Consider the following 18668-nt stretch of genomic DNA (forward strand, 5'->3'; position numbering starts at 1 on the left):
CAATTCCAGATCAAACCGCTGTGAAATTATAATTGCTTTAATGATCTGCAGGCTGGAATAGACAGGGCCCAGGGAAAGCATCATACACTTTCCCTCTACAGTTCATAAGGCTCCTGTAGGAATCAGCCTTTGTTCACAGGGAGCATTAGTGTTTTCTAATTATGTATTAATTTAATCTACTATTAATTTTCAATTATTGTTATTACACAGGAAGTTCCTTTTTCCCAAATGTGACTGCTGTGTAAGATGCTGAATTCCAAGTAGCTCTGGGGTGAGCTGACAGGCAGCTGCTTAGCCTTTAAAAAGGGAAAAAAAACCCCTTCAACAACCAATTTTGATGAAGACATTCCAACCAAACAAAAATATATTAAAAAAAAAAAACATGCACAAACCTTTCTGACTCATCTGAAAATGAGCAGCATTTTACCAGCAGCCTGTTTAGCCTACAGGCTTAAATCACTTAGGTACAGCGTGTCTGTGGAGATTTTCATTAGAATTGACATTTTGACAACTGTAAAAAAACCCTACAACAACCCCACTCACAACATGACGGGTAGTTTAAAAATAATTATCAACCACAGGACAAAGGCACCCAGGGAAATGAAGTTTCACTGAAGTCTCTTCTTCCTAAAGATGATATTTAGAAAACAATCAACCACCCTTCCTTAATGAATTGAAGATGCAAAAATAGCTCTGGATTGTCAGCATTACACATGAGCAGGAGCAGAAGGGACAGGGCTGTGAGCAGAGCTGCCCTGGATGGGCAGCAGAAGTGTCTGTGAGCGTGGGGGGATTTAATTCTTGGATTTCACATTCCAGAGACTCTGATGGCACTGAGGATGGGCCCTCTTCATCATGGAAAATATCCAAGATGCCCAAGGGAAGAAGCTGCTCCTGAAAAACACAGAATATGTCAAACCTAACTGGCTTGATTTGTCCTGCCTTTTCCAGGGATGCTGGGGATGAGGCTTCCGAGAGGGAAAGCAGAACGCCTGCTCCCGGACTTGGGGCCCGTCTGCCCTGGCTTGGCAGAAGATCCTCAAATTTTCCATAAACAGCTAGAATCCCATCCAAGAACCAGTAAACCAGGGAGAGACTCTCCAAAGGCTTCAACAGCTTTGGATCAGAGGGACTCTCACACACTTGCAGTGCATACAAAACAAGGAATTAGATAATCCTGCGAAATAAAGGCTTAGGAAGTGCCTTTGGCTCTGCTGGTCCAACACCAGCAGGATGAGCCCATCAGAGGGGAGCTCATGGAGCACCCAAGTGACAAACAGAGCTCCTGCAGCAGCAGGACTGATCCTGCACAACCCCCAGGGAAGAGCTGACCCACAGCCCAGGCTTGGGCATCCCCCTGGGCACATGCCCTCTGTGAGGTCCCTGTGCCACCACTGAGCTGGGGTCAGCCTCCTACAACCCACCGAGGTGACAAAACCCCACAGGCTTAGGGCACAGGGAGCACCCCAAGGTCTGTGTCCAACTCCCTGAAACACATGGCCGAGCTCCCTGCAGGGAAACCTTCAGACAGGTCTGCAGAACACAAGGAGTAAGAGAAACCCGATTTCTTTGCAGGAATAATGAAGTCTAAGGTTACTTCCTGAGGTCAAGAAGGTTTCTTTTGAGCCATGGGGTCCACATGTGCTGTCTGCCAATAGTCCTGCCCTGTGAAAGCTCCATTTATCACAGAGCTCTGTTCTTCTATTATGGTGTATCAAAACAGCTGTAGTGAAACCAGAATTACTCCCAACTCGTACCAGAATATCAGCAAGCCAAGCTCAGCTCATGAGCTGCAAAAGTGTTCTGGCAGCGAAAAGCTGCACACTGAATAAAATCTTCCTGATACAAGGAAATACCTTGTTCTGTGGAACATCCCTGGCATCTCCCAAGAGATCCCAGCATAAAGATCAGGAACTTGGCGAGTTTGGAAGACAAACTGGACTGACAGAAAGATAAAGGTGATAAGTCAGGACATCTTCAAAAATTAGGACCTCAGAGCCCCTGCCAGCGTCCTGAAGTGGCTTCAAGAGAGCTGGGGTGGGACTTTGGACAATGGCCTGGACTGACAGGACAAGGGGAATGGCTTCCCACTGCCAGAGGGCAGGGTTAGATGGGATATTAGGAAGGAATTGCTCCCTGTGAGGGTGGGGAGGCCCTGGCACAGGGTGCCCAGAGAAGCTGTGGCTGCCCCTGGATCCCTGGCAGTGTCCAAGGCCAGGTTGGATGGGGCTTGGAGCAGCCTGGGACAGCGGAAGGTGTCCCTGCCATGGCAGGGGGTGGTACTGGATGGGCTTTAGGGTCCCTTCCAGCCCAAACCTTCTCACAGACAGCACACAGTGGAATTAAGCTGGAAGCAGGGATATGAGAGGGCCCAGGAAGTGTGAGAAGACCTCACATTGGTCCTACAGAGACCAAGGCTGAGGATGTATCCCCCACAACACCCCAAGGCTCCTCAAACTCCAGTTATGAATTTTTTTACTATCATAATCACTTTCCTGTGCTGCCTTTCCAAGTTCATTGCTGTAACAGTGAATGAGCAGACAGAAATAAAAAACACTCACAACAGGGGAGCCACAAGGAACCTCAAGGATTTCCATTGGCTTTTGGCGCCCAAATCAGAATATAATTTTAAAAAATAATAAGAGAAAACTCCCATGCCTTCATCAGATCCAAAGGTGCAGCACAGCATTTTTGAAGAGACCATCAGGAACCTGAAATTGCAGCACAAGTCTCTCCAAACATGCACTACAAGGTCACCAGCTCCCACCACCTTCCAAGATTTGGCCGTGTTTATTATTGGGTTCCTGACACTTGGGGCTCCTGGGGTCAAGCAACATGAAAATCCTGAGGTTTTTGAGGTTTTTTCCCCCTAAGCCTGCTGCTGGCCTTCCTGCTGAAATAGCTGCAAGAATAAATCTTGAAAACAACATCCCTGGAGGAGGCCAGGCAGCAAAAGGCAGAGAGGAAAGAAAAGGTGCAACACTCAACAAAATAATACAGAATTTGAAATCATGAGACCACTCATTGGGGGATATTTACCTTGGGACAGAAAAGGGTAACAAAAAGCCACCACGAATGTAAGATGTGTACATGGAGAGCCAAAGTTTAATGAAAGGTATTTTACTCAGGGGTTTGATTGAACTTTTTATAGCTGGTTGTGCCAGGTTTTTACCTTGAAATAGCTGCAATTCCACCCAAGGGGAATGTGCAGTAGTGATGGGACAGTCCAGACGTGCAGGGCTCCTGCTTGAGGCTCATGCCTGACTCCTGACCCTCCCCAATTCCCCCACTCAGTCACCATGGAACCATCACGTTTCTCCCCCAGAAAGGGGCATAAAAGGTGACTTCTCCCATCTCCTGAGCCCCTTTCCAAAGGGGACAGGGTGCCACACAGAGCCACCAGCACTGACAGCTCCAGCCTGGGCTGGGGGAGCTCCCCACCATCCCTGCAACACAGGTAAATATGAAGTTTGATCAAACTGCTTGGGCTGGCATGTTTTCTGCCTTCCTTTAAACCAAGCAACTCATGCTAACCTGCAGCTAAATCCCACCATCCCAGAGGCACTGCTGACATCAGGCAGGAAATAATTCCCATTCCAAGGGACAAATCAGATCCCATTGACAAAATCCAGTGTCACATTTTTATTTAAAGGAGTCTCAGGCTCTGCTGAACAGGCAGGAGACACCTTGTTTGGAGCATTATTTCAAGGATGGCCAGATCTGAGCTGCCCACAGAGGAGCAGGCTGGTTTTGGCAGGGTCATGTTTTATACATGACCCAGCACTGCAGCTTCTGCAGCACACAGCTTTGAAGAGTTATTGTTTATGGATGGGGGATTTTAATAAACTGGAGCAAGCGGGGGACGCAGGATTCCCAGCTCCTGTGTGGCATTCCCGGGTGATTTAAGATCAAAATAATCCGTGTGTGCATGGAAGCAAATCAAAGCACAGCCTTGGTGGCAGCACAGGGACAGGCAGCACCTCCCAACTGGGCACCACAGACTCCTTTTTAACACCACGAGTTAATGGGGACAACCTCAGTGGAGTGCTGGAGACCCTGAAGTGCCTCCTGGACTCTGACCAGGGTGGTTTGCTACTGAATCAGCAACAAGGATGGACAAGGCTCCCTATGGAGAGGCACCCTATGGAAAAGCTCTCTAGGCAGACAGGGTGTGCAGTCCAGCCCAAAAGCAGGCCCAGGGGCAGTTCCACCTCAGCTTTCCCCCCAGCCTCACCCTGCCTTGGACAATAAGCAGCCAGACAGAAAATTACTGCAGAACGTGAATAAATTCCTCTTAGAAAAGGACTGGAGGCACACAGGGTGGTGGCAGGGTCAGGGAGAGAGTTTGGCAGACTTTTGACAATCCCAGGACCTCTGTGGCCCTTTTTGCTCCTCCTGAGTTGTCACACTTGGTTGTCACAAAAACCATTCCAACAGCTCAGGCAGAGGACCGATTTCAGTCCAGTTCTAAGGAGGGAGAGAACAGCCAGGCTGCTGGGAGAAGCAGCCTGGCCCTGGAAGCAAACCCATCCCACAATTCCGAGAATGCAGAGCTCCTGCCTCCAGCTGCCACACAAACATCACTTCCCTGGCACCACGGGAGCAGCTGGGCCCAGTCCCTGGGCTGGGAGAGGCTCTTTGTTTTTTGGGATCCTCGGGGCAGGATGGTGCCCACCACCTCAAGGGCAAGCACAGCTTGTGTCCACCACCACCACAGCACTGGTACCAGTATGGAACTGGCTGCATGTGCTCCTCTGGAGGCAGAGGAGGACACCCACCAGAGCCAAGGAGAGATGACCCACAAGTGTGCCTGTGCCTTCCAAACACCTGAGCTTTGGTGTATTTGGCAAATGAGACCTTCAAGGTGCTTGCCTTGAAGCCCCAAGAGCTGAAGAGTCAGTCCTTCACAAGGCCACTTGTCCATGGAGAGAGGTCCTGGTGAATGCAAAATCCCCTTTACCTCTGAACTTTCAGGAGGAAAAACCTCCTCAGAGCACTGAACTCAGCCCTAGCCCATCTTCTCCCACCTGAGTTCACATCAAATTAATAAAGGCCTTGATGAGCTGTTGGGAGGCTCAGCCAGGCTCACTCCCCTTGAGGCACAAACTTCCCCCAGTCCTTTCTCAAAAGGACTTTCTGCCATGAAAATGTTTGAGATTCATTGTTTTGGCCAAAGCAGCCATTTCACTTCTGCTGTGGATGCAGAGAACGGCACAGCATCCTTCCTTCCTCCCTCCCTTTTCTCATCTCTAAAAATAAGGAGTTTACACCCTGCTTTTAAAATCAAGTCCGGAGAAAACTGCAAAATGCTGAGTTCCTCTGTCTGCTTCACAACCAGAACAGCTGAGAGACCCCCAAAAGCTGAGGGGACTCCACTTGCGAGCTCACCAGAACCCAGAGCACAGCAAATTCACCTGCTGCTCTGCTCTCTGCCTCCACTTTAAACCCCCACTGTCCCCACTCCATCTCCTGCCCAAAACAAGCCCAGATTTCCTGGTGGGACTCCTGACTCACCAGCACATTTTCCTTTCAAAGGTCAAAACAAATGTGTTGTGGCAATAGGGATTTCATTAGTTCCCTCTTAGTTTCAGTTGATCAGCAGGAGCTTAAGAGATTGGTTGCACTCTGGAGCTTCCCTAACAAGACACTCTTCATCTTATTTAGGAAGAAGGGAAGGAGCAGCCATGGGAAACGTCTCATCCCTGGATTTGCTGCTGAACACAGCAGCAGAGCAATTAGCAAGGTGGTCTCTGCAGCAGAGAGGTCTGCACTGGGATGTCCTCACACTCATTTCCACACCGAGGATCAGGACTGCAGCCGCAATTCTCGCACAACAGAACGACAATCTTCAGTTACTCCAATTTCCCTTCAAGCACTCCAACATTGCTCGTTTCCATGAAACTTTGTGTGACTCTGAATTCCAGAGTCATTTCCTCACACTGAAAGCCTACTCCAACCCAAGGGCAATGCTCCCAAATCCATGGACCAGTCATGACCAGATCAGTGCTCCACCTACCACCATTTACTGCTGCAGTCACCAGGAGCTGCTCATTGCCACTGTCCCAAGCTCCTGGGTGCTCATCCAGCTGCTTCAGGACACAACTTCACATCCTATTTGGAGTCTCCTGGAAAGCTGTTAATGCTTGTAGACAATCCTTCCTTTGCTTGCAGATGCTGCTCAGTTTCAGAGGAGGAGGTGGCAGGTGGAGCCCTTCTTTCAGTTCAAATGTTTCTTGGTAAGACTTGTGGAGCAGACAGAACAACATTAATACTGGAAATATCTTCCACCCTGCCTGGGTTGCATAAGGACATCCACATATCCATCTTCATCTGCTCTGATCCCCCTCTGCTACTGCTCCAATCGTGGTCACTTCCAAGGTCATCTCAGATAAGGAAAAGTAAGGTGGGCAGCAAAGCCAGTTCCCTGTTCAGATTTAAAATGAACTTTAGGTCCTCTGTTTATCTATCTGTTTTTAGTGGATGTTCAGGGACATGTTTTCAAGTTCTCCCTCCAAAAAGCCCCTTCTGTGAGAAACAAAGTTCCTACATTGCCCACAGAACCTCAGGACTGAAGACAGAAGAAACCCCCAACATACAGAAACCAGCCAGACTGGTTTAGGTCTCCTATGTCATGGGGTGGGATCAGACTGAGGAGATCAGAGGACCCTGATGAGAGGTAGATCAGCAGGAACAGTGTTCTTCATCCCTATTAGTCTCACCTCAGTGGAGCATCTCCCACAAGACCAAACACACCTGGATGTGAGACTGTCCATGAGCAAAGGGAGACTCTCAACTAAAAGGTGTTGGATCAGGTCCCTAAATTGCTTCTGGGCATGACAGGTTGCCTGTTCCCAACTCATTCTCTCCTCCACCACTGCCAGAGTCAGAAGAGGTCAAGGAATCCCAGAACAGGATTGGCTGGGGGGAAGAAAGAGGAGGGAGAGGCATTTGCATGTTAAGAAATAAGGCAAGAGAAACACAGGCTGCAGAGATTAGGGAACAGGCTTTTTAGTGAGAGCAGAGCAAGAGGCAGCTGCTGGAAGCAGGGCATGGAAGCATTTAGCATTTCCAGCTGCAAGGCTAATCTGATACGACACTGAATCAAGCCTGGATACGCAGCTCCGATAAATCTTTCATCAATAAAGCTCACTGTCACAAACCTGGAGCACACCAGGAAGGCAATAAACTTCACCTGCACACACAGCCCCTGGGGGGTCTTCCCTAAGGACATTTCTCATGGAGGCAGCATGTGAATTTTGTGATCCTCCCTCACTGGCTGCAGCGAGGAAACGCTGTCAAGTTTAGTCTTCATAAAGAAGCAACTACACATCTGACCTACATAGAGTGCACAGATGTGAGTAGCCTCGCACAGCACGCCACAGATTATTTTTTTTTTAATGCAAAAAAAAAAAATTAAACACCACCTGCTTTGCCTGGGAATGTGCAGGAACAAAAGGCAGCTGTGCACAGGAGTGCTGCACCAGGACTCAGATGGGAACTCGGGAGCAGCATGTCCATCTTTTTTTGTTTAAATACACTTCCCAGGATTGCCCATCCCTGAAAGTGTCCCAGGCCAGGTTGGACAGGGCTTGGAGCGACCTGGGAGAGTGGAAGGTGTCCCTGCCCATGGCAGGGGGTGGAATGGGATGATCATTAAGGTCTCTCCAACCCAAACCATGGCAGGATTCTCTGATTTTCAAAATTAGGACACAGCTTTTGTTCCCAGGACTGAAAGCCCTGTAACCTTGGGCAGGAGTGTGAAGGATTGACATCCATCCCCCAGGGATCTTCACAGGATGATTAATGGCACAAGCACAGGGACAGAGCCCTGGGGCTGCTGAATCAGGGGACAACCACAGCTCTGCCAGCACTGCTGCAAAACCTCTTCTCTTGAAATAAGCTGCACACTCCTGCAGCACCCAGGTGACCTGACAAAAGTCCAAGTCCATTAGGACAGGTTGGGGTCGGGCTCTTCTCTCAGGGAACAAGCGATGGGACAAGAGGAAGCAGCCTCAAGTTGTATCGGGGAAAATTTAGGTTGCAGATTAGGGAAAATTTCATCACTGAAAGGGTGGTCAAGCACTGGACAGGTTGCCCAGGGCAGTGGTGGAGTCCCCATCCCTGGAAGTGTTCAAAAACCATGTGGATGTGGCACTTGGGGACATGGGTTAGTGGCTGGTTAACCCATGGTGCTGGGTTAGCAGCTGGACTCGATGGTCTTAGAGGTCGTTTCCAGCCTCAGGGATTCTGTAATTTTAGGTGTCTGTTACCTCCCAGAGTTTAACCCTGAGACAAAAAAAGGGCAGGAAGAGCAGTCGATGCAGCAATAGCAAACAGGTGCTGCAGGCAGATTTGCCAAGGAAGGTGCTCAGAGCAGGGCCAGCTCCTTCCTCACAGGCCAACACTAAGCCCGGCAAACACGGCTGCTATGCAGCTGCAGCGAGCTAAACCCCACATGCCAGGCATTCCCCGAAATCCAGGACCTCCAAGAAAATCAGCTGTGACAGGGCAAAGCCCCAGGAATGGGGTGGGAATGGCCGGGAGCAGCAGCGCCTGGGCTCGGGCACCCTGCACCTCTCTGGGGCTGGTGAGGGATCTGCAGGGGCTGGGGGAGCCCAGGCCTGGCTTTGTTCCCAGCTCTGCTGCTGCCCAAGGTCCAGCCAAGTCACATGCCCTCCTACCTGCTGTGTATTCAGAGCATCAACGCCAGAGCCATGACTGCTTCTCACCAAGCCCAGAGCTCCTGATACCACCCTGCCGCAAGGGGAAATGTCAGCGCTGGCTACCGAGTCCTGCAGATTTCTCATAGTTGTTTAAATTTGGGGTTTTTTTTCAGGAACGGGGCAAAAAGCGACTCTAGAGGGTGGGAAGCCTTATCAATACCTCCTGGTTGCCTTTATTCTCCCTAGAAAACTTCGAGCAAGCAAAATTCAAGGGATGAACAAGAATTCAAGGAAGTGATCGCAGCACCAAGCCTGCCAGAGGCTCAGGGGATACTTGGACAATGCTCTTAGGCACAGGGTGGGATAGTTGGAGTGTCCTTTGCAGGGCCAGGAGTCGGACTCAATCCTTGTGGGGCTCTTTCAGTTCGGAGTATTTCATATTTCTAATAAACTAAATTAATTGGTTTGCATTAATTTTATCAGCTGGTCTATTAGCTAGAGATTCCTCTTGCTCACGACTGTGAGACTCAGAGTAAAATAAGAAGTTGACGAACTTCACGGTGAGAAAAAAATATAAAATCCAAACTTACTGCCTGATTTAACCTGGAAATTTATAAAGCAGCCACTGGCAGCAAAAGTCCTGGCTCCCTGCACCTCAGCTGCATCAGCCTGTTTGGGACCAACAGAGACAACAATTCCAGCATGGGCTGAGGGCATCTACTTCCAAAGGCATCAGCTTCCAAAACCAGTTTCTTTTAACAATAACTCAGTGGCTCTAAAGGCTGTTTGCCATCACTGCACAAAGCTTTCTCTCTCACATCACTGTCACATTACTGCAGAGATGCTCAGGAATGCTCCCCTTCTGTTACAACCCAGGAAAGAAATCAAAATTCACTATATTTATAAGGCTGCTGGGCTGCTTTGCCCAACTGCATTTTGCCTCAAGATATGGCACCTGCCCAGCCTGAGCAGCCTGTTAAAGTGGTTCATCCTCTTTTTGGGGACTTGTAGAGAAAAGGCTTTGTGTAAACATGCAATATTTACTCCCCAACATGCTGTAGTTTGGCAAGCCAGCTGCGCAGACTTGGGGCAAGCCATAAATTACTCACATCACTGAGTGGGTAAAAGCCTCAGACTCGCTGAGCCAGAATTCCCTGCACCAATGCCTCACAACAAATTATAAAATATAGATGTTTATGCTACATATAAAGTTTTCCCCCTCTTGCAAACGAGGCATTGAAAAGGCAGAGCATCAGCATACAGAAGGGATTGGGGATATGGAATCTGCAAATTGAACTGCAGGAGATTGGAATGAGATGAGCTTTAAGGCCCCTTCCGACCCAAACCAGTCTGTGACTCTGGGATATGATAAATGATAATAAAATTAATGAATGCAGAGACCAGCCTGGATCATGAACCCACACACAGCTCAGGCTGCTGCATCCCCCTTCACTGAGCCAAACTCCTCATGCCAAGCCCTCCAGGACCTCCTCTCACCAGCATTTTGGGGCATGCACCAGGAATAAGGGTGATTGTGCATCTAAATAACCTGCTCCCTTCCAGGTCTGCTTGGGAAGGAGGCTGCTGTGACCTGTTACCATCAAAGCATTAACACCACCCCACAAAGAACTGTGTCTGCATAAAGGAGCATCAGAAACCTGCTCCAAATGATTGATTAAACCTTCCTGCCTGTTCAGCTGTAGCTCTGGGCTTTTCCATGCTGAATTAACCACCTCTGCTGTCTGCTGCCTGTTTGACACAGAATAAATGTCCTGCTGTTAGTGAGTACTTTTTTCCCCAGATCTCAGTACTCAAATGGCAAAGGAAGAGATCCAAAGTTTCTTTTCCAAACTCCCCTGCCAGGGATTAGCTCACCTCTGCATCCCATGGTTTGCATGGCATCACCCCATGGAGCCCCCCAGCCTTTCCCTAGGGAGCAGCAAGAAGAAAGATCCCACTGCTGCAGTAAGGGGAGAAAAAGTCATCTTTAAAACAGGATCCTGCTCCCCAAAACGGAACACTGAGAGATTCTCCCTCAAAATTAAGTTGCACTTTGGCTTTTATCTTTCCTGGAATCCCTGCTGCTTTGCAGATTGGGCTGGAAGATGAATCCAGGAGAACTGGGCGAAAACCTGGGAGCAGCTGATTTATACTTTGGCTGAAAGAGCTTTAATTCTCCCAGCCCATACACACAGCCCGTTCATTTGGAGGGAAAGAGGTAATTTAAAATATCTTTCCTAATGTCTGCTGGCAGAACAAAGATGAAGGCCTGTAAGAGATGATCAATGTTTAAGCCCATCTTCAAAGCGATTTGGGGAGCTGCTGAAGATAAACAAGCAATTGGGGCCCAGGAGCCAGGCTAAAAGCTGACAGAGAAATTGCTTTTTTCCAAGGCAAACAGAAGGCAAAGAATGGCTTAGTTCAGAGAGGCTGTGCTCACTCCCTCGTAATATGAGCAGGGTGAGAGACCAAATTTAATTTCTTCCTCACAACAACGTTAATTAAAATCATCTAAGCCCTCCCTGCCTCTCTCCTGCCACGAGGTGTGGTTGTGCTCACAGGAGGTATCAGCAAACTTGGCCTTATTACCGTGGCCTCCCTGGAAATGCTGTTTATGCTGCAGTCAAATGGCTGGGGAGCCCAGCTGCAGGGAAGCACTCGGCTCCTCATTAACAGGAGGAACACACAAATCCCACCTTTGACGTGCAGCAGTGGCAGCAGCGGCAGCAGCCACTCCCCAAGCACTGGAGATGCTCCACAGCATCACCTGCACAGCATTTCCTGCCAGGGGAACTTCCCAAGGGGTGTTCCTCCTCACACTCACCTGTGCCTTGAGGGTGCCAAGGTGCCACCAGAGATACAGGATGGACATTGGCTGCAGGACGTGAGCTGCACCAAGGGTTTTTCATCATAAACAGAAACTTCAGAGCCAGTTCCTTGACCCTGGACAAGGGCCTGGAGGGACAGGACACAGGGAATGGCTTCCCATTGCCAGAAAACAGGGTTGGATGGGATGTTGGGCAGGAATTGTTCCCTGGGAGGGTGCTGAGGCCCTGGCACAGGGTGCCCAGAGAAGCTGTGGCTGCCCCTGGATCCCTGGCAGTGTCCAAGGCCAGGCTGGACAGGGCTTGGAGCAGGCTGGAATAGTGGAAGGTGTCCCTGCCCATGGCAGGGGTGGCACTGGATGAGCTTTAAGGTTCCTTCCAGCCCAAACGATTCTGGGATTCTCTCAGAGCCATCACAGAGATGGGCAAGGTTTTACTGGCCTCTTGAAATGTGTGAGCCTAAGAGCTGCACGCTTTGGAGCAAAAGTTAACAATTATAAATAAAAAAAATTAAGTTTAAATTACTAGAAGAGCTCAAGAGGATTTCTGCAGTGCTTAACAGCTTTTACCAACTCCAGAAGGAGCTTCAGGAGCTGTAAGAGCTCCAAGCATTGCAGATTGCTGCAGCACCAACAGAAATACCTGTTTGACAGCAGATAGAGCTCCAGGGACAGGAACCAGGAGGTACTGAACCATCAAACCCCCCCAGTGCTGCCCCTCAGCAGGAACACAGCTCAGGGCTCAGGCCAGGCAGCACCATCAGCTCTGCAAGGTCTGTCCCACAGCAACCACTGAGATTTTTCTAGATTTGAAAAAAAAAACTATATTTGAGCACCAGCCACCTGCAGTCGTCTACACAGGGGCCACATCCCGGGCCAGAAGAGTCACCTTGAAGTCCTGGCAAGCGTAGGATGTCACTGAAGGCCACGTGAAAGGCAACCGTGAACACTGAGGGCACTGACGCAGGTGCCAGTGACACAGCAGCCACAGCCAAAGCCACCCCCCTGCAGGAGAACTGGCAGAGCCAGTGCTCCCCACATCCTTCCAAAGGAACCTTTTCCCTCACAAATGCTCCCAAGACAGTTTTCCAAAAGAAAGTTTGCTAAAGACAGAAGGGCAGCACAAGATTTACACTAATGAAGACATCAAGAGCCTTGGCAGGGGAGATGTGCATCCACCTCCTCTGTCCACTCTGTGACCTTTGCCAGCCTATGAGAACTCGGGAATTCACACATTAAAACGAGCAGCAGTGGTTCCAGAACAAGTGTCCATTGCCACCTTCCCCTCAACACCTTATCTTGCAGCAATTGTGTTTCAGTGCCGGCAGGCAGAGCCCCAGGGGAAGGATGCTGTCCCTCCAGGGAAGGTGGCACAGAGCAGGAGCCACCGGGAACCCTGATCCAGCAGGAGAGGGAGCTGCACTGCCTCAGTTATTACTCTGCTCACACATTTAACCCGGCCATGCTTATTCTGCCTGTCCTAGCAACCCGAAAATGAGCTCACATTCATTCCCAGCGTGGCTGTATTTGTTGAAATGTAAGCTGCTTGCAAAAGCATCAGATAAAGCCGTGGCACTTCTCAGCTCCTTTTGTCTGGTACCATCCCCACATAGAGGTGATGCTGCAGATATCACCTGGCAGTCACTGAATTCACACAGACATAGCCCAGAGGTGCCCATCTATTTACCTCATTCTTGGTAGAAAAAAAACCCAGCAACCTGGCATTATGTTTTCTATTTTAAACCAGATCTTTTGGAACAAATTAAAAAAAAAAAAAAAAAAAGAAAGAACAGTTGTGCAACATCACTGGCAAAGTCTGTGCATGTTCAGTAAAGGAAATTCTCTGCTGCAGGTGCAGGGATGCTCCTGGAACAGAGCTCGGCATCCTGCTGGGCACATCCTGCCAGGCAGCTCTGGCAACAGAGGGGAAGGAAAAGCCCAGAAGCCCTGAAATCAGCTGGGGACCTCCCCTGCAAAGGCAAGGCCAAGTCTTGCCTCAGATCGCCAGCACCACTTGCTCTATACATCTGCAACACATTCTCAAGGCTCGCTTTAAAACAATAATAAAGTATTAGGATTATGAGGTGCCAGGGTGAGAACTGCAGGATCCAGCTGCTCCAAAAGCTGCAGCTCAGGAGGTGCCCCTGGAGAGGGTCCATCCAGTCCCACATCTCTTTGTGCTGGGCAATCCAAGAGCCCTCAGTGAGCAGGACAAACGGCATTGTTTGGGTGTTATACAAGCGCCAAAAAGATGACTCAGGCTGCCCTTACAGCCCTTCCCTGGCTACCCAGAGCCAGGGCTAAGGAATCAGCTGCTCCCAGGGAGAGGAGGGCTCCAGGGACACCTCCTGCCCAGGTGAGACAGCCCTGGCACTGCTCGTGCAGCCAGAGCTGCTTTCAGACAGTCACATTTTCAGACAAAACCTACTGTCGTTTCCGTCAAGAACACGTAGTCATTACAATACTCGCAGGATTTCACCTTTCTCTAGCAGGGAGTGTCTCGCTGGGAGCTCACAGCACTCCAGATTGCAGGCAGCACTTTTCTACATCCATGCTCCAGCATCATCTGTTACATCCTGCACAATATTCCCCCAGCTCGGGCTCCACAGGAGCAGCTCCTCTTGTTTGCCCACAGCCTGGCAACACCAGGATCCTCTTTCTGATTGTTTCAGGCTGCAAGTAACATGAGAAGCCCCAAGAAAAGCTTTGGATTCACGATGTGCATGCAGGCTGGTCTCTGTGAAAGGAAACAGTCTTTGCTCACGGTTCGAAGCCTTGGTTTTGGTATTTCCAACATCTCAAATACTAAACCAGACACAAACAGATGTTAATTCTGCAGAGCACCCATCTAAGTCAACTCCTGCCTGGTATCACCTCAATTCTGCCTTTTATAAAGCACTTCCAAAGCATTTTCTGTTGGAGATGGAGCTGGCAGACACCTGACCTTCTCATTAAATGCACGCTTTCAGGTGACACCCCTTGGCTACTATTACTCACTGGAATTAAACAGGTACACCAGGACTAGTGGCAAAAATAAAAATAGACCCAGCTCTCGGCATGCCGAGGAAGGCAGCAGCATTCTGTGCACAACAGCAAAATCAACTTAATCACAAATGACAACTTCTGAAAGCCTTTACTTTGGCTTCATCCTTGGCATTTTTCTAGGCCAGCTTGAAAACAAAAGCTTTGTCTTCTTAAAATGCAATTGCCTGAGGCACCTCTAAAAAAAGTGACATAACTCAGGTTTGAAAAATGCCTCCTGGGTTTCAGATCCTCCTAAGAGCCTCTTTACTATTCAGCTTGATTGAGATTACCCAGATCAGCATGAACTCTGCAGATTTAGCCCCAGCTACCAGCACAGGTATAAAACCCACACATTTAGAATTATTTTTTTAAACTATATGATTAAAGCTCTACAGTTATAAAAAAGGAACTTGTTATTCTTGTTATTGATCTGAATGGTTGCTCCCTCCCTTTTCTCCAGCAGGTTTATAAACACTCTCTGATGACAGTTTATTCTGAATTTCACTCTGTTCAGCTTATTCCAGATTTTTTTTTTCCCCAGCCTGTTTTTCTTGCTGGGTATTTTCAACCTTTCCATCACAAACCTCAAGCTGTGAGAAGAAAGAGCAACTTGTTTTGGAATCAAAATCTGAGCCTAAAATTTGATTCTTGTTTCTTTTCCCCTGCACAAATCTTTTTTATTTCAGTAATTTTACGAGCAGTGACTTGGTGCTTCTGCAAATCCAGGAGCACAGCCCTGTGCCAGCAACTTAATGGCAGGGGGCAAGGAAGGAAAAGGTGCAATTCGCCAAGACAGACACAGCTACTTGCAATGTCTATAATTAACACCTTGGATAAATCCACAGTACCTTTAGCATATCACAGATTTTTATACCCATAGGCTGTTTTTTTTGAGCAGATACAAGTTTATTGCCAGGTCTGAAAACTCCTTATGCAACCACCAGTAAAGAGCTCAAATCAAAAGGAGTTTTGTTGCTTTTATTGAATAATTTGGGACAAGGAGAGCTGAAAGCTCTCTTGGTGATGGGAACACGTTAAGAGTCTTTTTCTGAATGATCAAGTCCCATCACTTATTCCACACAAACTGTTCTCTGTCAAGAGCTTTAATCCTCTCTTTTCAATCCCTAAATAAAACATCCTCCCCAAACTCACTGCCTATTATCTGCCTTTTCTAAAGAAAGTGGTTCTTAAGAGACACACCTTCTGCTTTGCCGCTCCCCTGAAATCCATCTCCAATATTAGCCTGACAGAAGTGAAACAGCAGCAATCCTCCCCGGCACAGCGAGCTGGACGAATGTCTGAACACCCCCCCTCCTGAAGGAAGCTCTCACACGCGCCCGAAAACAAGTCACAAAAACGCTTCCAGGAACGGGAGCAATACACCTTGTGACAAGCTGTCACCCACAGCAGGCAGCCCAGAAAGGGTGCTGCAGGGTCACCCATCGGAGGTTCTGCTCGTGGCACAGGCTCCTCAGCTCCCTGAGAACAGCAGTCCTTCCCTTTCCACTCCATCCCTGCAGGCTCCTCATCCCGGAGCTCACTTAGAAACCAGGCTCCTTCCCTGTCCTTTAGAAGAAAACAGTGCCAAGAGCCCAAATCCCAACAAACAGGAGAATAAAGGAGAGGGCAAAATGAAAGGGAAAGCACCATCTCCCACTTAACTGCTAAAGGGAGACCAAGAGTGGAGGCACCTGTGGAAGAGCTCAGCCTTGCTCCCCGCAGCAGGGACGATCCGGAGGCGCTGTGACTCAGCCCAGCCCTCCTTGGCTGATGACACGGCCAAGGAAAACAGGCTCAGCCAGGGTGCTGAGATCCAGGGCAAATGCCAAGGGCTTGTGCTGCCCCTGCCAGCTCGGGAAGGGCCGGCAGCAGTGGCCGACCTGTGCTGCCACCCTGGTCCCTCCCTGCCCGGCCAGCGCTGGCACCAGCCATCAGTCACCACACCAGATTTACTGGTGGGGGAAAGACAACTATTTCCTCAATATGAAATAAGAAAGGGTCTTTTCTTCTGGCCTTGAAAGTCAGCTCAAGCCAGTCGTGATGCCACTGACTTCTGTCTCCTCAAAAGCCCAAGCTCCCAGAGACCTGAGCAGCCGCTGGAGTGTGGGAAGGCTCCGGAGCTCCAGAGTAGCACGGGCTGGTTCCCAGCCCTTCCCCATGCCAAAACCATGGGAGAATTATACTCAGAAGTGGTGGAGTCACCATCTCTGCAGGGATTTAAAAGAGGTGTAGAAGTGGCACTTGGGGACATGGGTTAGTGGTGGGCTTGGCAGTGCTGGGTTAATGGCTGGACTCTAGGATGTTAGAGCGCTCTTCCAACCTAAATAATGCTAATTATTCTGGGATTCTGTGCTGAAGCACTGCAGCAGGCACAACTGCGATGGGTCGTTCCTGCAGGTGGGCTCTTGCTCTTCAGGAGCAAGTCAGGAAAATAAAGGTGCACATCCACCCTGTTCTCCATCCCGGCAATTTGTGTCTCAGCCGTCTGGGCTGTCTCACGAGGGAATCATCAGCCGTCGGACACCCTTCCAAAGGCACGGCCAGATCTGAATGTTTCACACCCACCAGAGCTGCTCTGGAGTAAGACATGGAGTTTTATACATCACCTCAAATCTATGGAATCCCTAAGGTTGGAAGAGATCTCCAAAATCATCAAATTCCTACCTCTGACCAAGTCCCCGCATGCTCACTAAACCGTACGGCCGAGTACCACATCTGCTCGTTTTTACCATTCCCAAGGATGGTGACTCCACCGCTTCCCTGGGGAGCCTGTTCCCAAATACAACTCCCGACAGAAATCAGCAGCCCCAACATAATCGCGACACAGAAGGCTCCGAAGGCTCCGGCACCGCGCGCTGCAGCCCGCAGGGCTCCGCACGGACCCGCGGCGAGCGGGGCGGCTCAGAGCCGCTCGGGCTCGATATTCCGCCTGTTTTCTCGCTACGAAACCGCTCCCGGCCGCCCGGGGCCCCTCTGGCACAGCAGTCGAGCATCTCCGGTTTGCAGGAGGCACAAAGTACCCCGCGATCGCGCGGTCACACCGCGGACATCCCTCCCAAGTGTCCGGCACCCGCGGAGGGCTTCAGCCCCGGAGCCATCGCCAGCCCCGGCGGGGGCGGACCCGCCTGGCAGCCGCTTCCAGGCGCGGCGCTTCCCCATCCCGCGGGCGCCGGCATCTCCCCTTCCCGTTAAACGGCGAAAACGTGCATCAGGGGCGGAAAAACCTAACTACACACAAGAAAACCGGCGGGGAAAGCGAAGATTGAAAGGAGGAAAAAAAAAAAAAATAAAGCGGCACTAAGTCATTGGCAGGGGGACCCGCGCTGCCAGCACGGACCGCACGCTCCGGCTGGCGGGAGCGGCCCCCCGGAGCAGCCCGGGGGAAGGGGCGGCGGCACTCACCGGGCAGGTCGGTGCCGGGCAGGTCGGTGCCGTGCGGACGGAGGGCCAGGCCCGTCCCGTCCCGCCTCGCCCGCGGGAGCCGCCGGCTCAGTGCTGCGCACCGCCCCGCGCCGCGGCTCCTTCCCGCCGACCGTACCACGGCTCCGCGCCGGGGGGGACACGCGCGCCGCGGAGAGGCCACCCCGCCGCTCGCCGCCCGGCCTCGCTGCCGCTGCGGCGCGGCCCGCACCGATCCCACCTTACGAGGCTGTGCCGGGCAGGGCCGCGCCGCCGGGGCTCGGCCCGGGGCAGAGCCTCTCGTCCCGCACCGCCCGCTCCCTCCCGCTCGCCTGCCCGAGCGGTGGAAGAGTCCAGAGCGGGGCGGGCGCGGGCGGGGCCGGCGCGCGGGGCCGCTCCGGGCACGGGTCCCGGTGTGGGACCGACGGGGCGGCCGCGGCGGGGCCGGGCTGGTGCCGGGGGTCCCGGTGTTGGTGCGTGGGTCCCGGCCCCGGGAGCTGCAGAGCAGCCGCTCCCAGCGCTCGCACCGGTACCGCTCGCTCTTTGCCTACACCCGGTTCACCGGAGCCGCAGCCGAAGTTCGCACCGCGGCGTCCCCGCTGAGCGCGGAGCGGAGCGCGGCCGCTCTGCCCCGGGGGCTGTCGCTAGCAGAGCGGTGCTCAGCTCGGCTGCTCCATTCTGTGTCCGCCTGCTCCTGGCACTCACCGGGAAGAAAACGGTTCTCTTGGGAAAATGATGTTTCCTGACCGAAATTAACG

General features: G+C 51.0%; 1 protein-coding gene across 1 annotated transcript in view; it reads right to left on the reverse strand.

The window, feature by feature from the left end:
- The window catches only part of RALY (RALY heterogeneous nuclear ribonucleoprotein), a 116881-nt gene extending 98867 nt beyond the window's left edge, over positions 1–18014 (reverse strand). Inside the window, exon 1 of the mRNA XM_048321669.1 lies at positions 17914–18014. The gene's annotated coding sequence lies outside the window, so the exon portion shown is untranslated. The remainder of the gene's footprint in view (positions 1–17913) is intronic.
- Positions 18015–18668: the final 654 nt, after the last annotated feature.

The sequence above is a fragment of the Corvus hawaiiensis genome, chromosome 17 (genome assembly GCF_020740725.1).
Source record: "Corvus hawaiiensis isolate bCorHaw1 chromosome 17, bCorHaw1.pri.cur, whole genome shotgun sequence".
Lineage (NCBI taxonomy): Eukaryota > Metazoa > Chordata > Aves > Passeriformes > Corvidae > Corvus > Corvus hawaiiensis.